General features: G+C 37.5%; 1 protein-coding gene across 8 annotated transcripts in view; it reads left to right on the forward strand.

Annotated features, from left to right (window-relative positions):
- Positions 1 to 25,268, forward strand: part of BLTP3B (bridge-like lipid transfer protein family member 3B) — a 105,882-nt gene that overhangs the window by 2,486 nt on the left and 78,128 nt on the right. For 2 of the 8 annotated variants that reach the window (XM_060305923.2, XM_030856293.3), the window contains exon 2: positions 6,989 to 7,135. The exons of 5 other annotated variants lie outside the window; for them this stretch is intronic. The gene's annotated coding sequence lies outside the window, so the exon portion shown is untranslated. Of the gene's footprint in view, positions 1 to 6,988; positions 7,136 to 24,587; positions 24,689 to 25,268 lie in introns of those variants that run through there. One more of the 8 variants, XM_060305921.2, reaches the window with a different exon arrangement.

Consider the following 25,268-nt stretch of genomic DNA (forward strand, 5'->3'; position numbering starts at 1 on the left):
AATTTTACAGGTTATTCAGTAATGAAGATGTCACTATACTGATCTAATCATCTGGAACACAGTTTGATAGGAAATACTTAGAACATACTACCTTCCAATACCTTTCTTATGGCCAGTGAATGGAACTCATGGCACCTTCTTAACGGAGGCCTTACCTGACCATACTCTTCTCTGTAGCGCTCATTCTCATCAGTCATAATATATACTTATTTATTTGCAGTTCGTTTGTCTTCTCCACTGTATGTAAATTCCATGAGGATAGGGATTTTTGTTGTTGTTGTTTGTTTTTCGGAGTCTAGAATAATGTAGGCACTCAACGACTATTTTTTGAATGAATGCATGAATGACAACAATGAACTGACTCTCCCTCACATTGCTGTTTTTTTTAACTAAGGCAAGACTATAAGCCACCAATATTATTGCAGATATTGGGCATGACCTATTTTCCTGTGGTTTTAGGGAATAATGGGCAATTGAATCATTGAATAAATGTGGTGCCGGTGTCCTGGAAAGGAAGGACTAGGAAAATGACCCTTTATATAAGGGGTTTTCCAGTAAGGAAGACTATCTAGGAAGCAACAGGAGAAAGAGAGTGCCAACTCTGAGCCTTGAGATTGAAGTATGGTGAAATTGTAAGGTTAAAACCAGGTTTACTTAGATACAGGGGCTTAAGAAACTGGTGTATTGGAAAAGTATGAAAGGGGAATTATTCTTAAGAGATTAACAAATGCTTTAAGCAAACGCTGAACTATTTGAGAAGTGTAAATCTATATACTTGTTCCCTGCCTAATTGTTTAGTTTGTATTCCAAGCATCTCTTTTATTGTTAATGAAAACAGTACTGAAGAGGGAGAGTTAGTGTGTGTGTGTGTGTGTTGGATATGGGGGTTGGAGTAGTTGCGTTTTAAGAGAAGTGAAACAGGAAAAGCCTTTGAAGGAGAATTTACCCTGATCTTTCATACCATCATCAGCATAAAATATGTTTTGGAGGCTTCTCTAGGAGAGTATTTTTTTCAGAAGGAAATGGAAACTTCTAAAGAAAAGTTAGAACAAGTGTAAGAAAAGAAATAAGAGCAGGAGCTACCTTTCAGCTCAAGGCCTCATTACCTGTTACTGTGGTATGTGTACATGCGTGCTCCAGCAGAGGCAGAGGGGGGGAATAGAAGCTTGAAGATGGGGTACATTTAAGCCAGGACCTGAAAAGGGGTGGGGAAGATTTAGATACAAATACTCCCCACTATTCCTTTGGCTCAAGGCATATTATGCTGGGCACAAGGTTTACTGGGGGTTTGGCAGGACAGACATACACCACACCTGGGTACAGTCCTTGTATAGTTTTAAGTAGTAGTTATCAAATATGGGTGTTTTTACCCCTCAGGGGACATTTGGCAATGTCTGGAGACATTTCTGATTCTCACAACTTGGCAGGGGTGGGGGTGGGGCGGTGACTAGTGGGTAGAGGCCAGGGACACTGCTAAACATCCTACAGTACACAGCCCAGTCCCCCACAGAAAGAATTATTTGGCCTATGTGTCAATAGTTTTGAGGTTGAGAAACTGGTTTAAAGTATACACATGTATGTCAGATTATTAAACTAGGATACTATGCCAGTTAAGATTATATTGTCTTCAGACAACAAAAACCTGTTCTGTTTAACTTAGGCTGAAAAAGGAAATGTAACAGAAAGCTCTTGGGGTGGGTTACAGAATCTGGAACTAGACAACTCCTAGGGCCTAATTGGAAGCGTGCTTGAACCTCAGCACTACTGACATTTGGACAAGACAATTCTTTGTTGTAAAGGGCTGCTCTGTGCATTGTAGGATGTTTAGCAGCATCTCTGGTCTCTACCCACTAGATGCCAATAGCACTCCCACAGTCTTGACAATGAAAAAATGTCTCCAGACGTTGCCAAATGTCCCCTGGAAGGCAAAATTGCTCTTGGTTGAGAACCACTGCTTTAGGGTGCTGTCCCATCTCTCATAACTCCCAATCTGATCTCCTGTCAAGTTTCAGATTCCTGGGAGAGAAAATGTTTGGCCCAGTTCTGTTTATCTATGGATCAGTTAACAATGGCAAAGGGTTATAGAGCAAAAATATGGTCATGGGGAGAACTATTTTGAGTCAGGCTTTGCTGCTCCATTTGGTGTCTTTAATAGGCACTGAACTTAATTAGATTTCAGAGGGCCTCATTTGCTATGTTAAGGAAATTGAAATTGAACTTCATCCCAGGAGGTGACTGCTAATAAAGAGTTCCTGACAAAAGAGGGACATGATCACTAAAGGTGCATGGTTATCAGTTTGGTTTGGAGTCCAGGGTTCAGGAGCAGTTGTCTGGGGTGGAAACATAGAGTCTCTAGAGGGGCTCTGATTAACTTAAGTAGAAAAGTAATGTAGAAGGATATCAGTGTACCACAGAGGTTATGGGAAGGTTAGAGAAACAGACTTGGGAAGGGCTTGGATACAGGTCAGCTCCAAGGATCTAGGTAAGAGAAACTACTTGACAGTCTCAACAAGACATGCTCCCTAAATAAAGGGGAAGGAACAAGTAGAAAGGGAGGGTGCCTTGAGAAGATTGTTAAATATTTGGAATATTTGTTAAGGAGATTAGGAAGGGTTGAGGGCTTGCATGATCTTGTGACTGAATGGCAAAGTGAAGTGAGTTTCCAGTGCTTCACAGTGTATTGATTGGGATGGCTTAGGCTGTATAAGGCTAGAAGGGGGGTGGGGCAGCCGATGATAGCCTGGGGAGAAAAGGAAAAAACCCTCAAAAGATTGGAAATTTTATCTACTAGAAGAGCAGTTGAGAAGAACAAATGAGAAAACTGGAAGGATTAGATGTTTTGTCTGAAAGTGTCATATATGTTAAAGTTTAAGATGTTAGGACGCGAGTTCGTGCTCCGGTCCGGGAAGATCCCACGTGCCGCGAAGCGGCTAGGCCCGTGAGCCATGGCCGCTGAGCCTGCGCTTCCGAAGACTGTGCTCCGCAGCGGGAGAGGCCAGAACAGTGAGAGGCCCAGGTAATGCAAAAAAAAAAAAAAAAGATTTTAGAGTAAGCCTAGTTTAGGGCAAGGTATCAGAAAAGGCCATGGAAGTGCATTGCTGAAGAGAAGTTAAGGTGCATGTAATTGGAGATGAATACCACTGGGTCCATAATTCTTCTTGTATCAGACATTCTTAAAAAGAAATACAACATAGATTATTTAGACTGTTGGAAATTACCTTCTCAGGACTTCCCTGGTGGCGCAGTGGTTAAGAATCCGCCTGCCAATGCAGGGCACACGGGTCCGATCCCGGTCCGGCAACTAAGCCCGTGCGCCACAACTACTGAGATGGTGCCCTAGAGCCGGTGAGCCACAGCTACTGAGCCCACGTGCTGCAAATACTGAAGCCCACGCGCCTAGAGCCCGTGCTCCTCAACAAGAGAAGCTACCGCAATGAGAATCCTGCGCACCGCAATGAAGAGTAGCCCCCACTCGCCGCAACTAGAGAAAGCCCGTGCGCAGCAACGAAGACCCACTGCAGCCAAAAATAAATAAATAAATAAATAAAATAAATAAATATTTTTAAAATAAAAAGCTTTAAAAAAAGAAATTATTTTCTCAAATTATAATTTCATATAATTATTGACAGGCAAATTATTTACATTTTTCACTTTAAAGTTCAATAAATAATTTTTGAGAGTTTATATGTACCAGGTTATTGAGAACTGGGCATTAGAGATACATGGTCTCAACTCTTGGAAAATTTCAGTGATTCCTATTCTGGCATAAGAAGCATGAATAGGATCACTAAATGTAACCTATTTCTAGAACTGTACTGCCATATCAAATTTGTGAGATTTGGTTTACTTGGATGAGGCAACTGGGAGAAGAGTGAGTTAAATATTACCTTTTAGGATTATAAATAAATTTACTTTTATAATTTTGGGGATTTTTTGAAGTAATGTTTGGTTACTTAAATTGTATTGTTTTAAAAATAATCTCCAATAATGCTGATTTACTCCAATAATGCTATATATACTAGTTGTTTATTTAGCAAATGTTTACTGAGTGCTACTTTGTACCAGGTACTGGTCCATAGTGCTGGGCAAAAATCCCTGCCCTCGATGGAGTTTACATTTTAATCAGAGAAGGCTGAGAGTAATTAAATGAATAAGTGAAGTACATTATATCAATTTGTGGTAAGTGCTGTTGAAAAAAATAACACAGAAAGGGGATAGGAAGTGCAAGGAGGCGGGGACAGAGTTTGCAATTTTAAATCTAGTGATGGAGAAGGCTTAACTGAGAAGATGTTATTTGAGAAGAGACCTGAAAGTGGGGGTGGGAACAAATGCAAAGATCCAGAAGTGAAAACTTACTTGTCATTTTTTGGCAAATATATCGAGGCCGCCGATATAGGTGAAGTGAGGTGAGGAGTGAGGTGAGTGGAGGAAGATGAGATCAAAGAGAAAACAAGGGCCAGATCTTGTGGGACCTTGTAGTGACTTTGGCTTTTACCCTGAGTGAGATTGGAAGCCACTGGAAGGCTTTGAGCCATTGATCACTGCAGCCAAGTGGGAAATAAATAATAGGAGGGCAAGGGCAGAAGAAGAGCCCAATGAAAAGTGATAACTATCCCGATGAGAAAAATATTGGCTTGGAGCTAGGTGGATGCAGTAGAGTTGTTGGGATACATAGGTTCTAGATGTGTTTTGAAGGCAGAGTCTCAGGATTTGCTGATAAGATGTGCATTGAGAAAGAGAACAGTTATGGATGACTTTGACATAAGCAACTGACAAGATGGAGTTGCTGTTAATTAAGCTGGAGAAGATATGGAGGAGGAGCAGGCTTTTGGAAGAAGATCGGGAGTTTGGCTCTGGATACATTAATTTGGATGCCTATTAAGTATCTTACTGGAGATCCCTTTTATTTGTAAGCTAATTTAGACTGCATCTCTTATAGTCGGGCAACAACAATGTCAGTGTTTTTTGTGTGTGGTTATCCTTTGGCTTATGCAATGGATAATTACAGAAAAGTGAATTGTGAGTTGAATTTTAGGGGGTGGATTTTTCCTTTTTTCTATTACGTACACTATGTAGAAGCATCTGAAATTGAGCAAGGTGCCCATTTCTTTCACATTAATTTACAACTATAACCAAGATATTGGTTCTTGGAAAAGTTACTTTTAGGAGATTGATTTGAAAACTTCAGGTGAAATGGAGATTGGTTGCTTGGTCCATTGGATGTTGTAATATTATAATCCTATCAGAAGGTATTTGTTCCTGTCTCCTAGAATGAGGTTATTAAAACATTGAGGTTTTTGACTTTCCCAAGGTTTAACAGGTAGTGTTGAGTGGTTAAGTCACTGATCCAGCACCCTTATAATTTGATTATTCTATACTACCTGTTCAGGCTGTTGTTCCCACCTAACAGTTTGCTTTTCTTTTAGTTTTTGGCATTTCCCTTATTACTCTTTTATGGTGTTTTATCATCCTCCTGCAATATCCCTTAGGAGATTCTTTTATTACTTGGGAATACTTTGACTTTGCAGTCCTTTGAAGCTTGGGAAACATAGTCTTTTGACTCAGCAATTCTTTAAAGTTGGGGAAGGACAATTTCTCCATTTATTTCTTTTTACTTGCATAATTTTTTTGCAATATCACTTTTTTGCAATATTGCACTTTGCCTTAATACTGCAGTTTCCAGTCTAAACGTTTCCTTAGTAAGTTGATCTCTTATCAGTTTATATGTTTTAAAGTCTGCATATTATGTTACTTAGGATGAGTAATTTAGTATTTATTAAATATTGGTATTTACAAGTTGGTATTAGCTCACATTGAACATAAGTTACAAGTGAAAGGCTTTATGACTGTTTCCACAAGTGAAATATAAGTAGTTATCATATCAAGACCAAGTTATTAAAACAAAATTAAGAGCTGAGCAAATTTGACTCAGGTTATGGTAATTTATTGTTTGTTTGGGTTTTTTTTTCAGGCATTAGACTTACTATTGATCTGTCTCATAATTCACTGACTTATTTCGAGACTTCTCCCAGCCAAAGAGAATGTTGTGTGTAAATTTTGAATCTCTATATTAGTCTATCCTTTAAGACTTCATTTTAGCTATATGTATAATGTACTCTCTTTCTACCCAAAAATACCGTTAAGAGAGGAATCTCTGGCTCCTTTTTGCCACTGCTATCATAGCATCGTGTTGTTTTCCTCTACTGTTGTCTATTTATTAAAACAAAAGCTTCATGTTTATTAGTTCCATAGACTCATCTCTTTAAGGGTAGAATAACCCTGATAGGCTTTGAATTCTGAGTGCAGTAACTATGCTTATGTTATTCACCATTGTATCTTTAGCATCTGCCACAGTACTGTGGTACATAGTAGTTGTTCAGAAACATGAGAAGTTGATTTATATCCAAAAAGTTTAAATTAAAACTTTTTTTTAATACTTTAGTTCTCCAATTTACTTTTGAGTATATAGATGTAGTTTATTGCTGGATCTCTTGGTTTTGTGGGTTATTTTTCATAGGTAACTTTACTCTTTAGTATTCTCTATGAAATGAAATGAGGATTATAGTTTTAACTGGGCCTTACGGCAGTTAAAATTTTGACAATTTGTATTTATAGGTTGCTTGTCTTTTAGAGTGCTTGTGCTAATTGGTTTCATTTAATGTTGAATTGTACAGTTCAGTCTTTGTATAACTTTTGTACAATATAGCTATCTCATTTTTGTTAAATATTATTTTTAATATAAAAATTTTAAAATACTGATTTAATAGAGTAGTAGTGCTACCAGTGGTAGAGAGAATGAAGAAAATCATAAATGATTAATTTATCTTAGAATTTAAGCAGCATTTGCCTTTAGTTAATCCAGTGTGAAATACAACTGTATTTTCTTTAAAGTGCATCAGAGCTAAATATTTTTATCATATCATTCCTTTCCTCTTCCTTCCCTTAAACTTGCTCCCTTCTGTGTCCCCTGTGTACCCATTCCCTGCAGCGATCCCTGCTGGCTGTGGTGGAGATTGGTGTGCTGTGAATTTCATAATCACCCAAATGAGTACCAGAGGAGTCTAAGAAACCCTGGCAACTGACTACTTGCTTTCACCACGAGTAGGGACCTTTTGTCTGAATTTCCTGCCCTCAGGTAATTCTTCTATTCCCCATTTTTTTTTCTTTCTGTAGATGCAAGCACTTACTATGCCCCACATAAAGATACTTTGAGAATATTTTCTGATTCTTCTTCTTTTTGTCAGGCACCGACTTCATGTTTGTTTGGTTTTTTTTTCTTTTTTTTCTTTTTTACCATGTAGCTACAGGCTCATGCAATTCTCTTAGAATGTCTTCTAGTATATAAGGTTTGGCAATGCACTTAAAGCTATAACCAGTTCTTTCTGATGTTGCATGAGTGAGTTTTAAAACTTATAGTCAGCTATTTGAAAATAGTAATTAGCATTATCTACTCTTTAATGGGTTAGGCATCATAGTCTAATTTAATTAATGAAGTATGAAGGCTCTTTTGATAATGAGGATGTTTTGATCAATTCACTGAAGGACTTAAAGAGTTTATTTTGTGTACTTAATGTTAAGTATAATATTTTTTAAATTAATTAATTAATTTTTGGCTGTGTTGGGTCTTCATTGCTGCACACGGGCTTTCTCTAGTTGCGGCGAGTGGGGGCTACTCTTCGTTGTGGTGCCCTGGCTTCTTTTTGCGGTGGCTTCTCTTGTTGCCAAGCACAGCTCTAGGCGCTCAGGCTTCAGTAGTTGTGGCATGCGGGCTCAGTAGTTGTGGCTCGGGGGCTCTAGAGGGCAAGCTCAGTAGTTGTGGCGCACGGGCTTAGTTGCTCCCTGGCATGTGGGATCTTCCCGGACCAGGGCTCGAACCCATTTCCCCTGCATTGGCAGACGGATTCTTAACCACTGCGCCACCAGGGAAGCCCTATGCGCTCTCTTTTTTTTCTATTATTACATTTTTTATTGAAAAAAAATTCACGTAACATAAAATTCACCATTTAACCATTTTAAGGTGTTTCTTTAGTAAATTCATGATGTGATGCAACCTTCATTCCTAATTCTAAACCAGCACTGACTTTTCAGGTTATTGCTCCTGAACGGGTGTGGTGCTCCTGACACCTAGTGGGCAGGGGCCAGAAATGCTGCTAAAGTCCCAGAAGAGAGAATTAATTTTCTGTCTTCTAAGTGTTGAGGCTGAGAGACCCCGCTCTACACCATTAGAGCACCACATCAAATCCAAGGAAATAAACAGTCAGTCGTGTCATCCCTACTGGTCTCAAGAATGTCTTTACAGCATTTTTATTTCAGTTCAGGAGGCAAGGTTCACATGTTTGGTTGTTAGGTCTTTTTAGCGTCTTTTAATATAGAGGAGTATTCTCTGCCCCACACTCAGACTTTCTGTCTGATTACTTTTTGTAAGCGTTCAGGCCAGTTTTGGCACTGCATTCTCTTTCCATATTTTATTATTACCTTTATTTATTGAAGTGTAGTTGATTTACAGGGTTGTTCCAATCTCTGCTGTACAGCAGAATGACTGTTTTACACATATAGACATTCTTTTTTTTAATTTTTAAATTTAATTTTATTTATTTTTTGTACATCAGGTTCTTATTAGTTATCTATTTTACACACATCAGTGTATACATGTCAATCCCAATCTCCCAATTCATCTCAACCCCCCCACCCGCCACCCCACCTCTTTCCCCCCTTGGTGTCCATACGTTTGTTCTCTACATCTGTGTCTCAATTTCTGCCCTGCAAACCGGTTCATCTGTACCATTTTTCTAGATTCCACATATATGCGTTAATATACGATATTTGTTTTCCCCTTTCTGACTTACTTCACATTGTATGACAGTCTCTGAATCCATCCACTTCTCTACAAATGACCCAATTTCATTCCTTTTTATGGCTGAGTAATATTCCATTACATATTCCATATGTACCATATCTTCTTTATCCATTTGCCTGTCATTGGGCATTTAGGTTGCTTCCATGACCTGGCTATTGTAAATAGAGCTGCAATGAACATTGTGGTACATGACTCTTTTAAATTATGGTTTTCTCAGGGTATATGCCCAGTAGTGGGATTGCTGGGTGGTATGGTAGTTCTATTTTTAGTTTTCTAAGGAACCTCCATACTGTTCTCCATAGTGGCTATATCAATTTACATTCCCACCAACAGTGCAAGAGGGTTCCCTTTTCTCCACACCCTCTCCAGCATTTATTGTTTGTAGATTTTCTGATGATGCCCATTCTAACTGGTGTGAGGTGATACCTCATTGTAGTTTTGATTTGCATTTCTCTAATGATTAGTGATGTTGAGCATCCTTTCATGTGTTTGTTGGCAATCTGTATATCTTCTTTGGAGAAATGTCTATTTAGGTCTTCTGCCCATTTTTGGATTGGGTTGTTTGTTTTTTTAATATTGAGTTGCATGAGCTCTTTATATATTTTGGAGATTAATCCTTTGTCAGTTGCCTCGTTAGCAAATATTTTCTCCCATTCTGAGGGTTGTCTTTTGTCTTGTTTGTAGTTTCCTTTGCTTTGCAAAAGCTTTTAAGTTTCATTAGGACCCATTTGTTTATTTTTGTTTTTATTTCCATTACTCTAGGAGGTAGATAAAAACAAATCTTGCTGTGTTTTATGTCAAAGAGTGTTCTTCCTATGTTTTCCACTAAGAGTTTTATAGTGTCCGGTCTTACATTTAGGTCTCTAATCCATTTTGAGTTTATTTTTGAGTATGGTGTTAGGGAGTGTTCTAATTTCATTCTTTTACATGTAGCTGTCCAGTTTTCCCAGCACCACTTATTGAAGAGGCTGTCTTTTCTCCATTGTATACCCTTGCCTCCTTTGTCATAGATTAGTTGACCATAGGTGCGTGGGTTTATCTCTTTCTGTCCTGTTCCATTGTTCTATATTTCTGTTTTTGTGCCAGTACCATACTGTCTTGATTACTGTAGCTTGTAGTATAGTCTGAAGTCCAGGAGCCTGACTCCTCGAGCTCCATTTTACTTTCTCAAGATTGCTTTGGCTATTCAGGGTCTTTTGTGTTTCCATACAAATTGTGACTTTTTTGTTCTAGTTCTGTGAAAAATGTCATTGGTAGTTTCTTAGGGCTTGCATTGAATCTATACATTGCTTTGGGTAGTATAGTCATTTTCACAATATTGATTCTTCCAATCCAAGAACATGGTATATCTCTCCATCTGGTGGTATCATCTTTAATTTCTTTCATCAGTGTCTTATAGTTGTCTGCATACAGGTCTTTTGTCTCCCTACGAAGGTTTATTCCTAGGTATTTTATTCTTTTTGTTGCAATGGTAAATGGGAGTGTTTCCTTAATTTCTCTTTCAGATTTTTCATCATTAGTGTATAGGAATGCAAGAGATTTCTGTGCATTAATTTTGTATCCTGCTACTTTACCAAATTCATTGATTAGCTCTAGTAGTTTTCTGGTGGCATCTTTAGGATTCTCTATGTATAGTATTATGTCATCTGCAGACAGTGACAGTTTTACTTCTTCTTTTCCAATTTGTATTTCTTTTGTTTCTTTTTCTTCTCTGATTGCTGTGGCTAGGACTTCCAAAACTATGTTGAATAATAGTGGTGAGAGTGGACATCCTTGTCTTGTTCTTGATCTTAGAGGAAATCTTTTCAGTTTTTCACCATTGAGAATGATGTTTGCTGTGGGTTTATTGTATACGGCCTTTATTATGTTGAGGTAGTTTCCCTCTATGCCCACTTTCTGGAGAGTTTTTATCATAAATGGGTGTTGAATTTTGTCAAAAGCTTTTTCAGCGTCTATTGAGATGATCATATGGTTTTTCTTCTTCAATTTGTTAATATGGTGTATCACATTGATTGATTTGCGTATATTGAAGAATCCTTGCATCGCTGGGATAAATCTCACTTGATCATGGTGTATCTTCCTTTTTTTGTGTGTGTGTGTGTTACGCGGGCCTCTCACTGTTGTGGCCTCTCCCGTTGCGGAGCACAGCCTCCAGACGCGCAGGTTCAGCGGCCATGGCTCACGGGCCCAGCCGCTCTGTGGCATGTGGGATCTTCCTGGACCAGGGCACGAGCCCGCCTCCCCTGCATCGGCAGGCAAACTTTCAACCCTTGCGCCACCAGGGAAGCCCGGTGTATGTTCCTTTTAATGTGTTGTTGGATTCTGTTTGCTAGTATTTTGTTGATGATTTTTACATCTATATTCATCAGTGATATTGGTCTGTAATTTTCTCTTTTGGTAATATCTTTGTCTGGTTTTGGTTTCAGGGTGATGGTGGCCTCATAGAATGAGTTTCGGAGTGTTCCTTACTCTGCAATTTTTTTGGAAGAGTTTGAGAGGGATGGGTGTTAACTCTTCTCTAAATGTTTGTTAGAATTCACCTGTGAAGCCATCTGGTCCTGACGTTTGTTTGTTGGAAGATTTTTAATCACAGTTCCAAATTCATTACTTGTGATTGGTCTGTTCATATTTTCTATTTCTTCCTGGTTCAGTCTTGGAAGGTTATACCTTTCTAAGAATTTGTCCATTTCTTCCAGGTTGTCCATTTTATTGGCATAGAGTTGCTTGTAGTAGTCTCTTAGGATGCTTTGTATTTCTGCAGTGTCTGTTGTAACTTCTCCTTTTTCATTTCTAATTTTATTGATTTAAGTCCTCTCCCTCTTTTTCTTGATGAGTCTGGCTAATGGCTTATCAATTTTGTTTATCTTCTCAAAGAACCAGGTTTTAGTTTTATTGATCTTTGCTACTGTTTTCTTTGTTTCTATTTCATTTGTTTCTGCTCTGATCTTTATGATTTCTTTCCTTTTACTAACTTTGGGTTTTGTTTGTTCTTCTTTCTCTAGTTCCTGTAGGGATAAGGTTAGATTGTTTATTTGAGATTTTTCTTGTTTCTTGAGGTAGGCTTGTATAGCTATAAACTTCCCTCTTAGAACTGCTTTCACTGCATCACATAGGTTTTGGATTGTCATGTTTTCACTGTAATTTGTCTCTAGGTATTTTTTGATTTCCTCTTTGATTTTTTCAGTGATCTCTTGGTTTTTTAGTAACGTATTCTTTAGCCTCCATGTGTTTGTGTTTTTTACGTTTTTTTCCCTGTAATTCATTTCTAATCTCATAGCGTTGTGATGGAAAAGATGCTTGATATGATTTCAATTTTCTTAAATTTACCAAGGCTTGATATGTGACCCAAGATGTGATCTGTCCTGGGGCATGTTCTGTGTGCACTTGAGAAGAATGTGTAATCTGTTTTGGGATGGAATGTCTTATAAATATCAATCAATTAAATCTATCTGGTATATTGTGTCATTGAAAGCTTGTGTTTCCTTATTAATTTTCATTTTGGATGATCTGTCCATTGGTATAAGTGAGGTGTTAAAGTCCCCCAGTATTATTGTGTTACTGTTGATTCCCTCTTTTATAATTATTAGCAGTTGCCTTATGTTTTTAGGTGCTCCTATGTTGGGTGCATATATATTTATAATTGTTATATCTTCTTCTTGGATTGATCCCTTGATCATTATGTAGTGTCCTCCTTGTCTCTTGTAACACTCTTTATTTTAAAGTCTATTTTATCTAATATGAATATTGCTACTCCAGCTTTCTTTTGATTTCCAATTGCATGGAATATCTTTTTCCATTGCCTCACTTTCAGTCTGTATGTGTCCCTAGGTCTGAAGTGGGTCTCTTGTAGACAGCATATACATGGGTCTTGTTTTTGTATCCATTCAGCGAGCCTGTGTCTTTTGGTTGGAGCATTTAATCCATTCACGTTTAAGGTAATTATCGATATGTATGTTCCTATTACCATTTTCTTAATTGTTATGGGTTTGTTTTTCTAGGTCCTTTTCTTCTCTTATGTTTCCCACTTAGAGAAGTTCCTTTAGCATTTGTTGTAGAGCTGGTTTGGTGGTGCTGAATTCTCTTAGTTTTTGCTTGTCTGTAACGCTTTTGATTTCTCCATCGAATCTGAATGAGATCCTTGCTGGATAGAGTAACCTTGATTTTAGATTCTTCCCTTTTATCACTTTAAATATATCTTGCCTCCCTTCTGGCTTGTAGAGTTTCTGCTGAGAAATCAGCTGTTAACCTTATGGGAATTCCTTTGTGTGTTATTTTTCATTTTTCCCTTGTTGCTTTCAGTAATTTTTCTTTGTCTTCAATTTTTGTCAATTTGATTACTATGTGTCTTAGCATGTTTCTCCCTGGGTTTATCCTGCCTGGGACTCTGCACTTCCTGGACTTGGGTGGCTATTTCCTTTCCCATGTTAGGGAAGTTTTTGACTATAATCTCTTCAGATATTTTCTCTGTCCTTTCTCTCTCTCTTCTCCTTCTGGGACCCCTTTAATGCAAATGTTGTTGCGTTTAATGCTGTCCCAGAGGTCTCTTAGGCTGTCTTCATTTCTTTTCATTCTTTTTTCTTTATTGTGTTCTGCAGCAGTGAATTCTACCATTCTGTCTTCCAGGTCACTTATCCGTTCTTCTGCCTCAGTTATTCTGCTATTGATTCCTTCTAGTGTAGTTTTCATTTCAGTTATTGTGTTGTTCATCTCTGTTCTTTAATTTTCCTAGGTCTTTGTTAAACATTTCTTGCATTTTCTTGATCTTTGCCTCCATTCTTTTTCTGAGGTCCTGGATGGTCTTCACTCTCGTTATTCTGAAATGTTTTTCTGGAAGTTTGCCTATCTCCACTTCATTTAGTTGTTTTTCTGGAGTTTTATCTTGTTCCTTCATCTGGTACCAAGTTCTCTCCCTTTTCATTTTCTATCTTTCTGTGAATGTGGTTTTACTTCCACAGGCTGCAGAATTGTAGTTCTTGCTTCTGCTGTCTGCCCTCTGGTGGATGAGGCTACCTAAGTGACTTGTGCAAGCTTCCTGATGGGAGGGACCCGTGGTGGGCAGAGCTCAGTAAAACTTTAATCCGGTTGTCTGCTGATGGGTGGGGTTGGTTCCCTCCCTGTTGGTTGGTTGGTGTGAGGTGACCCAGCACTGGAGCCTTCCTGGCTCTTTGGAGTCTCTGTTTCCCCCAGTCCTGTCAAAGTCCTGCAATCAAATCCTGCTAGCCTTCAAAGTCTGATCTCTAGGTATTCCTGCCCCTGTTGGTGGACCCCCAGGTTGGGAAGTCTGACATGGGGCTCAGAACCTTCAGTCCAGTGGGTGGACTTCTGTGGCATAAGTGTTCTCCAGTTTGTGAGTCACCCACTCAGCAATTATGGGATTTGATTTTATTGTGATTGTGCCCCTCCTACTGTGTCATTGCGGCTTCTCCTTTGTTTTTGAATGTGGGGTATCTTTTTTGGTGAGTTCCAGTGTCTTCCTGTCGATGATTGTTCAGCAGTCAGTTATGATTCCAGTGCTTTCACACGAGGGAGTGCTATGCATTCTCTCTTATTGCTAAGTATATTCCATTGTGTATGTTCCACAACTTCTTTATCCATTTAACTGTTGATGGTCATTTGGGTTGTTTCTAGTTTGGGGCTGTTACAAATAAAGCTGCTATGAACATTCATGTATAAGTCTTTGTGAGGACACATCCTTTTCATTTCTCTTCAATAAATATGTAGGAGTAGAATGGTTGAGTTATATGTGGGTGCATATATAACTTTTTTTCTATTTTTTTTTTTTTTGGCTGCACCACTCAGCTTGCAGGATCTTAGTTCCCTGACCCAGGATTGAACCCGTGCCCTGGCAGTGAAAGTGCCAAGTCCACTGGACTGCCAGAGAATTCCTGACATGTATAAATTAAAAAAATTTTTTTGGCCACACCTCGTGGCTTGTGGGATCTTAGTTCCCAGACCAGGGATTGAAACCCAGCCCTCAGCAGTGAGAGCATGGAGTCCTAACCACTGGACTTCCAGGGAATTCTCTGCAACATATATAACTTTTTTAAGAAGCTGCTTTACAGCTTTCCAAAGTGGTTCTGGGGTGTATGTTTCATATTCTCACCAGCAAGCATATGAGAGTTCCACTTGCTCCGTATCTTCACCAACGCTCAGTATAGTCAGTCTTTTTAATTTTACCTGTTTTAGTGGGTAAGTAGTGGTATCTGACTGTGTTTTTTTATTTTTCTTTTTGCGGTATGCGGGCCTCCCGCTGCTGCGGCCTCTCCCGTTGCAGAGCACAGGCTCCGGATGCACAGGCTCCGGACGCACAGGCTCAGCGGCCATGGCTCACGGGCCCAGCTGCTCCGCGGCACACGGGACCCTCCCGGACTGGGGCACGAACCCATGCCCCCTGCATCGGCAGGCGGACCCCCAACCACTGCGCCACCAGGGAAGCCGCTGACTGTGGTTTTTAATTTGCAGTTTCCTATTGACTGGTGATGTTGTGAATCTTTCAGTGTGCTTATCCACCACCCGTATGCCCTCTTTGGTTTGAGGGTCTGTTTAAATTTTTTGCATATTTTATTAATGGGATGTCTTATTTTTGAGTTGTAAGGGTTCTTTATATATTGTAGATACAAGTCCTTTTCCAGACATATGTTTTGTAAATATTTTCTGCCAGTCTGTGGCTTGTTCTTTAGAAAGTGTCTTTAAAAATTTTTTTTAATATTTATTTATTTATTTATTTATTTATGTCTGCGACGGGTCTTAGTTGAAGCATGCAGGAGATTTTGTTGTGGCCTGTGGGCTCTTCATTGCAGCGCACGGGCCTCTCTCTAGTTGTGGTTCATGGGCTCAGTAGTCATGGTGTGCAGGCTCTGTGGTTGTGGCGCGCAGGCTTAGTTGCCCCATGGCATGTGGGATATTACTTCCCCTACCAGGGATTGAATCTGTGTCCCCTGCACTGGAAGGCAGATTGTTAACCACTGGACCACCAGGGAAGTCCCAGAAACAGTGTCTTTTGATGCACAGAGTTTTTAATTTTGATAAAGTGTAACATTGATTTTTTTCTGTTTTGATTTGTGAATTTTTTGTTGTGTTATAGAAATCTTTGCTAAGCTCAAAGTCACCAAGATTTTCTCCTGTATTTTCTTACTGAAGTTTTGTAGTTTCTGTTCTTAGGTTTTAGTCTGTGATCCATTTAGAGTTAATTTGTTATTTGTGATGTGAGGTAAGTGTCAAGGTTCTTTTTTTTTTTTCTCTTTGCATATGGCTGTACAATTGCTGTAACACAATTTATTGAAAATATCATCTTTTTCTCATTGAATTGATTTTGCACCTTTGTTGAAAATCAGCTAACTATAAACTTGGGTCTATTTCAGGACTCTCTTTTGTTCCATTGATTATTTGCCTATCTTTACACCAATATCAGACTGTTGATTACTGTAGCTTTTAAGTAAGTCTTGAAATTGGTGGTACAGGCCTCCAACTCGATTAATCTTTGTCAGAGTTATTTTGACATTCCAGGTCTTTTGCATTTTCATATAAATTTTAGAATCAGCCTGTCGTTCCTACCAAAAAGCCTGCTAGATATTTGCTTGGGAACTATAAATCTGTTTGGGGAGAATTGACATCTTAACAATACTGTCTTCTGTCTATTACATGTTTTATTTCTCCATTTTATTTTGTCTTGTTTAATTTCTCTCAGCAATATTTTGTAGTTTTCAGTATGTCTTATACACCCTTTGTCAGATTTATCCCTAAAAATTTCAAACTTGTTATACTAATGTAAACAGTACTTGAAAATTTTCAATTTCCGATTGTTTGTTGCTAGTATATAGAAACACAGTCAGCACTTTTATTGCAGTAACTTTTTATTGAGGTAAACCTTCCATATGCAGCGCAATGATTTTTAAATAAGATTTTTATTTTAGAATACTTTTAGATTTGTAGAAAAGTTGTAAAGATAGTAAAGAGAGTTTTCATACATCCCATATTCCATCTCCTGTATTATTAACATCTTACATTAGTATGGTACATTTATTGCAATTAGTGAATCAATATTTATAAATTATTATTTACTATAGCACATATTTTATTCAAATTTCCTTAGCTTTTTACCTAATGTCCTTTTTCTGTTCCAGGAACCCATTGTGAATACCACATTATATATAGTCATCATTTCTTTTTAGGCTCCTCCTAGCTGTGACAGTTTCTCAGACTTTCCTTGTGTTTGATGACCTTGAGAGTTTTGAGTAGTATTGGTCAGATATTTTGTTCAGTGTCTCTCAAACAGGATTTGTATAATCTTTTTCTCTTAATTTGAATAGGTTATGGGTTTTTGGCAAGAAGACCACAAAGGTAAAGTGGCATTTTTATTGTCATATCAAGGGTACATATTATCAGCATATTTTATCATTATTATTTTTATTCCAGTTTTATTGAGATATAATTGTGCTGTATAAGCACTGTATAAGTTTAAGGTGTATAGAATAATAATTTGACTTACATACATCATGAAATGGTTACCACAATAGTGGTAATAGTGGACATCCATTATATTATATGCATATAAAATGAAAGAAATGAAAAAAATATTTTTTCTTTGTGATGAGAACTCTTAGGATTTACTCTCTTATCACCTTTCATATATAACATACAACAGTGTTAATTATATTTATCATGTTGTAAATTGCATTCATAGTGTTATTTATCTTATAAATGGAGGTCTGTACCTTTTGACTGCGTTCATCCAATTCCCCCTCCCTCCACCCTCTGGTAACCACAAATCTGGTCTCTTTTCTGTGAGTTTGTTTGTTTTTGAAGTATAATTGACCTACAGCACTATGTTAGTTCCTGTTACACAACATAATGATTCAATATTTTTATATATTTCAAAATGATCACCACAATAAGTCTAGTTAACCATCTGTCCCCATGCAGTATTACATAATTATTGACTATATTCCCCACACTGTATATTTCATACCCATGACTCATTTATTTTGCAAATGGAAGTTTGTACCGCTTAATCTCCCTCACCTATTTTTCTTCTTCCTTACCCCTCTCCCCTCTGGCAACCAGCTGTTTATTCTTATTATCTGTCTTACGGCTGAGTAATTTTCCATTGATGAGCAGGTAGGTTGCTTCCATATCTTGGCTATTGTAAATAACGCTGCAATGAACATAGGGGTGCATGTATCTTTTATAATTAGTGTTTCAGTTTTCTTTGGGTAAATACCCAGGAGTGGAATTGCTGGATTGTATGGTAGTTCTGTTTTTAATTTTTTTGAGGAGCCTCCCTACTGTTTTCCATTGCAGCTGCACCCATTTACATTCCCACCAGCAGTGCATGGGGGTTCCCTTTTCTACACATCCTTTCTAATACTTGTTATTTGTGGTCTTTCTGATAATAGCCATTCTTACAGGTATTAGGTGATATCTCATTGTGGTTTTGATTTGCACTTCCCTCATAATTAGTGATGCTGAGCATCTTTTCAGGTGCCTTCTGGCCATCTGTCTGCCTTCTTTGGGAGAATATCTATTCAGCTCTTCTGACCGGTTTTTAATTGGTTTTTGTTTTTTGATGTTGAGTTGTATGAGTTCTTTGTTTTCTGTTTTAACCCTTTGTTGGATATATCATTTACAGGTACCTTCTCTTGTTCAGTAGGTGGCCTTTTCATTTTGTTGATAGTTCCCTTCACTTTGTAAAAGCTTTTTAGTTTGATGTAGTCTCATTGTTTATTTTTGCTTTAGTTTCCCTTGCCTGAGGAGACATATCCAAAAAATATTACTAAGACCAATGTCAAAGAGCATACTGCCTGTGTTTTCTTATAGAAGTTTTATTTATGGTTTCCGTTCTTACATTTAAGTCTTTATTAATCCATTTTAAATTTATTTTTGTGCATGGTGTGAGAAATTAGTACAGTTTGATTCTTTTGCATGCAGCTGTCCAGTTTTACCAACATCATTTATTGAAGAGGCTGTCTTTTCCCCATTGTATATTCTTGTCTCCTTTGTTGTAGATGAATTGCCCATGTAAGTGTGGGTTCATTCCTGGACTCTGTTCCATTGATCTATGTGTCTGTGTTTGTGCCAATACTGTACTGTTTTGATTACTGTAGCTTTGTAGTATAGTTTGAAATCAGGGAGTGTGATACCTCCAACTTCGTTCTTCTTTCTTAAGATTGTTTTGGCTCTTTGGAGCCTTTTGTGTTTTCTTACAGATTTTAAAATTATTTGTTCTAGTTCTGTGAAAAATGGCATTGGTAATTTGATAGGGATTGCATTGAATCTGTAGATTACCTTGGGTAGTATGGTCATTTCAACAATATTGATTCTTCCAATCCAAGAACACAGTATATCTTTCCATCTGTTTGTGTTGTCTTCAGTTTCTTTCAGCATTGTCTTTTAGTTTTTGGAGGACAAATCTTTTGCCTTCTTAGGTAGGTTTATTTCTAAGTATTTTATTCTTTTTTATGTGATGGTAAATGGGATTGTTTCCTTAATTTCTCTTTCTGATATATGTGTATAGAAATGCAGTAAATTTCTGTATATTATTTTGTATCCTGCAACTTTACTGAATCCATCAATGAGTTCTAGTATTTTTTTCTTGGTGTCTTTAGGATTTTTTTATGTATAGTATCATGTCATTTGCAAACTGACAGTTTTACTTCCTCCTCTCCAATTTTATTCCTTTTATTTTTTTTTCTCTTGTCTGATTGCTGTGGCTAGGACTTCCAATACTGTGTTGAATAAAAGTGGGGAGAGTGGGCATCCTTGTGTTGTTCCTGATCTTAGAGGAAATACTTTCAGCTTTTCACCATTGAGTATGATGTTAGCTGTGGGTTTGTCATATTTGGCCTTTATTATGTTGAGGTCTGTTCCATCTATACCCACTTCGTTGAGAGTTTTTATCATAAACACATGTTGAATTTTATCAAAAGCTTTTCCTTTATCTGTTGAGATGATCTTATGATTTTATTCTTTGGTTTGTTAATATGGTTTATCACATTGATTGATTTGTGGATTTTTGAGCCATTCTTGCATCCCTGGGACAGGTCCCACTCAATCATGATGTGTGATACATTTAATGTATTGTTGAACTTGGTTTGCTAATATTTTCTTGAGGATTTTTGTATCTATGTTCATCAGTGATATTGGCCTGGAATTTTCTTTTTTCTTTTTTTTTTGTGGTATCTTTGTCTGGTTTTTGTATCAGGGTGATGCTGGCCTTGTAGAATGAGTTTGAAAGTATTTCTTCCTCTGCAATTTTTTGGAATAATTTGGAGGGATAGGTGTTAACTCTTCTCTAACTGTTTGGTAGAATCCACCTTTGAAGCCCTCTGGTTCTGGACTTCTGTTTGTTGGGAGTTTTTGAAATTACTTACTCAGTTTCACTACTGGTAATTGGTCTGTTCATATTTTCTATTTCTTCCTGATTCAGTCTTGGGAGATTGTACATTTCTAGGGATTTGTCCATTTCTTCTAGGTTGTCCATTTTATTGATGTACAATTGTTTGTAGTAATCTGTTATGATCTTTTGTATTTCTGTGGTGTCAGTTGTAATTTCTTTTTTATTTCTGATTTTATTGATTTGGGCCCTCTTTTTTTCCTTGAAGAGTCTGGCTAAAGGTTTATCAATTTTGTTTAAATTTTCAAATAACCAGCTCTTTGTTTCCTTTATCTTTTCTGTTTTTTTGTCTCTATTTCATTTATTTCTGCTCTGATCTTTATAATTTCTTTCCTCTACTAACTTTGGGTTTTATTTGTTCTTCTTTTTCTAGTTTCTTTAGGTTGTTTATTTGAGATTTTCCTGTTTCCTGAGGTAAGCTTGTATAGCTGTAAACTTCCCTCTTATTACTGCTTTTGCTGAGTCCCATAGATTTTGGATCATTTTGTTTTCATTTGTCTCCAGGTTTTTTTTTTCAGTTTCCTTTTTGACTTCTTCAGTGATTCATTGGTGTTTAGAACATATTGTTTACCCTCCACGTTTGTGCTTTTTTTTTCTTGTAGTTGATGTCTAGTCTCATAGCGTTGTGGTTGGAAATAATGCTTGATATGTTTTCAGTCTTCTCAAATTTAATGAACTTGTTTTGTAGTCTATCATGTGATCTGTCCTGAAGAATGTTCCATGTGCACTTGAAAAGAATATGCATTCTGCTGCTTTCAGTTGGAATGCTCTCTAAATATCAATCAAGTTCACTTGGTCTAATGTGTCATTTAACAACAGTGTTTCCTTATTGATTTTCAGTCTGGATAGTCTGTCCATTGATGTAAGTGGGGTGTTAAAGTCCCCTACTATTATTGTGTGACTGTAAATTTCTTCCTCTATGTCTGTTAATATTTGCTTATATATTTAGGTTTTCCTATGTTGGGTGCATATATATCTTTATAGTTGTTATGTCTTCTACTTGGATTGATCCCTTGATCACTATGTAATGTCCTTCTTTGTCTCTTGTTACAGTCTTTGTTTTAAAGTCTATTTTTTCTGTTATAGTTATTGCTACTCTGGCTTTCTTTTTTTTTTTTTTGCGGTACACGGGCCTCTCACTGTTGTGGCCTCCTCTGTTGTGGAGCACAGGCTCCGGACGTGCAGGCTCAGCAGCCATGGCTCACAGGCCCAGCCGCTCTGCGGCATGTGGGATCTTCCCGGACTGGGGCACAAACCCATGTCCCCTGCATCGGCAGGCGGACTCTCAACCACTGCACCACCAGGGAAGCCCAACTCTGGCTTTCTTTTGATTTCCATGTGCGTGGAATACCTTCTTTAATCCTCTCACTTTCAGTCTGTATGTGTCTTTAGATCTCTTATTGTTGACATTGACCTTGATCACCTGGCTGATGTAGTGTTTGTCAGGTTATCCACTATAAAATTACTCTCTTCCCCACTTTCATACTGTACATTTTGGAAGGAAGGAAATACTATGTGCAGCACACACAAAATGAGTGAGGAATTCTGCAGTTCCCTAAGGTTTGAATATCTTATTAAGTTATTTAAAAATTTTCTGTGTGGGAGATTAATCTGTTTTCTCCCAGTTATTTACTTATTCAGTCATGTTTTTTTATCTGTGTAGACTGATGTATATTTATTTTATACTTTGAGTTATAATCCAATAATATTTAATTTATTTTGTTGCCCAGGTTTTTCCAGCTTTGGCTATTGGGAGCTCTTTCATATGGCTCTTGTGTCTTTAATTAATTTTATTTTTTATGTTGGTCTTATATCTTGTAACCTCGCTAAACTCATTTATTAGTTCTGGTAGTTTGTTTGGTTTTTTTTAAGATTTGTAGGATTTTCTACATAGATGATAATGTCATCTGGGAAATAACACAGTTTTATTTCGTTTCTAAACTGGATGCCTTTTATTTTTATTATTTTATTTCATTTTTTTTTTGCCTTACTGTGTCAGGTAGAACCTCCAGTACAATGTTGAATAGAAGTGGTGAGAGCAGACATCCTTGCCTTGTCTCTGTCTTAGGGGAAAAGCATTTTAGTCTTTCATCATTAAGTATGATCGCAACTGTAGGGTTTTTGTACAAGTCCCTGTAGTTTTGGGGAAGTTCTCTTCTGTTCCTAGTTTATTGAGAATTATTTTTCCATGCATGGTGTTAACTTTTGTCCAGTGCTTTTTTATGCCTCTATTGAGATCACGATGTGATTTTACTTTTCATGTGGTGAATTATATTAGTTGATTTTTGAATGTTAAACCAACCTTCATTACTGGAATAAATACTTGGTCATGATGTATGTACTTCTTATGTATTGTTTCTTAAACTGTGGGTCATAGCTTGCCTTGTGAAAATAGTGTAGTCAATCACCATTTTGAAAGGAGGAAATAGAATGGAAAATATCAGACTGTATTAAACTATCACTTTGAGAAATTTTTGTTTTGTATGTGTGTACTGGATTGTAAAGTCTATTTCTTGATCTCATATCCAAAATTTTGAAAATAACTAATTCACTTCTTGAACCTGAAGACAATGAGGCATAGAGTGGGGCAAGAAGGCAACTAGACTTAAGAGGAGGTTGCCAGGTTAAAGGAGGTGCAACTGGGGTGTTGGGTAAGGCAGAAAGGAAATAGGGGTTTCTTTAGAAACACCTCATTTGTTTCTTAGTTGTTTTTTTTTTTTATTGCGGTACGCGGGCCTCTCACTGCTGTGGCCTCTCCCGCTGCGGAGCACAGGCTCTGGACGCACAGGCTCAGCGGCCATGGCTCACGGGCCTAGCCACTCCGTGGCATGTGGGATCTTCCCAGACCAGGGCACGAACCCGTGTCCCCTGCATTGGCAGGCGGACTCTAAACCACTGCGCCACCAGGGAAGCCCTGTTTCTTAGTTTTAAGTGGAGGAATCTTTATGGCTGCATGATGAAGCCCATGGTCTGTGAAAGGGTGTAATTAGGTGCAGATTAATAACTTAATGTTTTTAGCCAAAGGACTTGGCAGACTATCAGATTTTCGGAACGTGCTCCAGTAACATGTTCTCTCGTACAGCTTTACCATGTGGTCTTTAGGTATTTTCTCTTCTAGAAATATTGTTTTTAATAAAGTCAAGTTGAAGCTGTTGTTAGATTTGCTTACATAAAGATTTTGGTTCTTTTTATATCTTTTCATATGCAGTGAGAACACAATCCTTGTAGGGGTGGACAGTCTTGAGATACTAGCTAGTGATTTCAATTACTAGTTCATTTCAACGGTTTTAGTTAGGCCCAACTGGAGAGAATGGAACAATGATGGGTTAAGAATCTTTATGGTATCTTTAAGTTCTTAAATGTTGGATTTGTGTTTCTCAGTTCTGCTCCTTTATTGTTTGTCAGTTTGATCCTAAGGTAGTGTTCCAGTTTTAAATTTCTGAAGGAAGAAATCTGATTGAAGAGTCTAAATGCCTTGTCATTCTCTAGATCAAATCAGCTGTAACCAAGGAAGTATATAACATGTGTTAGGTATGCACCTTTCCCCTATGTTTATAGCCTTTCTCTGGGAAGACAGAATCAGTGGTAACTGGGTAGGCACCCTGAGAGGTGTTTGTTTATAATAAGTTAATTAAATCAAACAACAATGATATTAATAATCAAATTACAGTATTGAAGTAATTTATTTTCTGGATGGTTACAATTAATGCTATTTACGTTAAGGCAATGGTTCTGAGCCTTTTCGGTGTCCAAAAACCCCCTTTGAAAATATTATGAAGTATCTTGGACCCCTTGAAGCCCATCCAAGAACTTCAGATTAAGTATGCCTACTTTAAACTTTTAAATTAAACAATTTAACGTGCATTTTAAAATTCCCTGTAAAGTCTAGTTTTTCATGCTATAGCATGAAATATCAGAATGAGAATGATTATTTCTTTTTTTTCTTTTTTTTTCTTTTTTTTTTTGCAGTACGCAGGCCTCTCACTGTTGTGGCCTCTCCCGTTGCGGAGCACAGGCTCCGGACGCGCAGGCTCAACAGCCATGGCTCACGGGCCTAGCCACTCTGTGGCATGTGGGATCCTCCCGGATTGGGGTACGAGCCCGTGTCCCCTGCATCGGCAGGCGGACTCTAAACCACTGCGCCACCAGGGAAGCCCAGAATGATTACTTCTAATTACAACTGTTATTTGAGAAAAATGTTATCAAGTAGCATAGCTACTTTTTCTTTCTTTCTTCTTCTTTTTTTTTTTTTGCCACTTCTTAAGTTTAGAAGAATAGTAGGCATTGATGTGAATCTCTAACAACCTGTACAATAATAGGAACCATAAATACTTTCAGGACAAGGTGAATAATTCAAGAAATGCATATTCGCTGATGAAGTTTTAAAACAATGTCCCAGGGAGGGGCTGTTATCTGAATACAAAGAATTGTGGAAGAAGGTAAGTAGGTCAGAAAAGGGTTTATAAACTATGTTCTAAGATTGTTTTTAGCACTAAGATTTTATGATTCTACCCCCAAATACTATATTTAATCTAGAGATGGTTCATTTCACAGATCTGTTGCAGTTTGCTTTAGCAAATAAAACAACTTTATGATCTTTGTTTTTATGATACAGCTATAAAATGGATCTGATGAAACTTCAAATAAATCATAACTAAAATTTACAGTAACATCAGATATATAATTTATACCTTTCTGATTTATGATCTACTGTATACTTAGTGATTTATCAAGCCAGAGATCTTTTTTTAGAAAATTTTGATCACTGGTTATGTAATGTCTCTGTGTTGTTCATATTCCTATTTAACCTGCATCTTCATATTAATAGTATAGGTAACACTCACTGAATTTTCTTTTCTGTTTTTTTTTTTTTTAAACAAGTCTGTTTATTAGAAAGGCTGGTTTTGGGAGGGGGGTGTTTGTTTTGTTTTATTTATAAACATCAGTGAATTTTCTGTGTTAGAGACAATTCCTGGCATTTTCCATGTTCTAACTCAGGTAATCCTCAAAACAGCCCCA

The sequence above is a fragment of the Globicephala melas genome, chromosome 10 (assembly GCF_963455315.2).
Source record: "Globicephala melas chromosome 10, mGloMel1.2, whole genome shotgun sequence".
Taxonomy (NCBI): Eukaryota; Metazoa; Chordata; class Mammalia; order Artiodactyla; family Delphinidae; genus Globicephala; species Globicephala melas.